We start from the raw sequence: 450 nt of genomic DNA on the forward strand, positions 1-450 counted from the left end.
AGCGGAAAGTCGGATGTACCATTTACCTAACACAGACTTACACCGCTACCCCCCCCCCCCCCCCCCCCCCCCCCCCCCCCCCCGCTCCCCCTCTCTCCCGATCTCCTTCAGCTGTGGAAAGGCACAGGTGTTTTAACACTCAGGAATGTACCAGAGCGCAGCGACCGCCGAAACCACCTGGGAAAGGGGGCCGGCCCCAGCCCTGCCCTCCTCTCCCTCGGAGCGCCGGGCCAGCGCCCGCCGGATCCCCTCACGGCCCAGGGAGAGCTCACCGAAACTTTCCTACCCCGCGGCACAGCAGAAGGGGAGTTTTCGGGAGCCCGGCAGAGGCGCGAACCGGGCGGTCTCTCCTCACACACACACACGCCCTCACACCCCCGCCCGCGAGGCCGGCGCCCGCTTCCCCCCCGCCGGCAAACCTCCACCCGGCCCCGGCCGCCTCACGCTCCC

This window comes from Haliaeetus leucocephalus, unplaced genomic scaffold (genome assembly GCF_000737465.1).
Source record: "Haliaeetus leucocephalus isolate CR32 unplaced genomic scaffold, Haliaeetus_leucocephalus-4.0 Scaffold340, whole genome shotgun sequence".
In the NCBI taxonomy this organism is placed as follows: Eukaryota; Metazoa; Chordata; class Aves; order Accipitriformes; family Accipitridae; genus Haliaeetus; species Haliaeetus leucocephalus.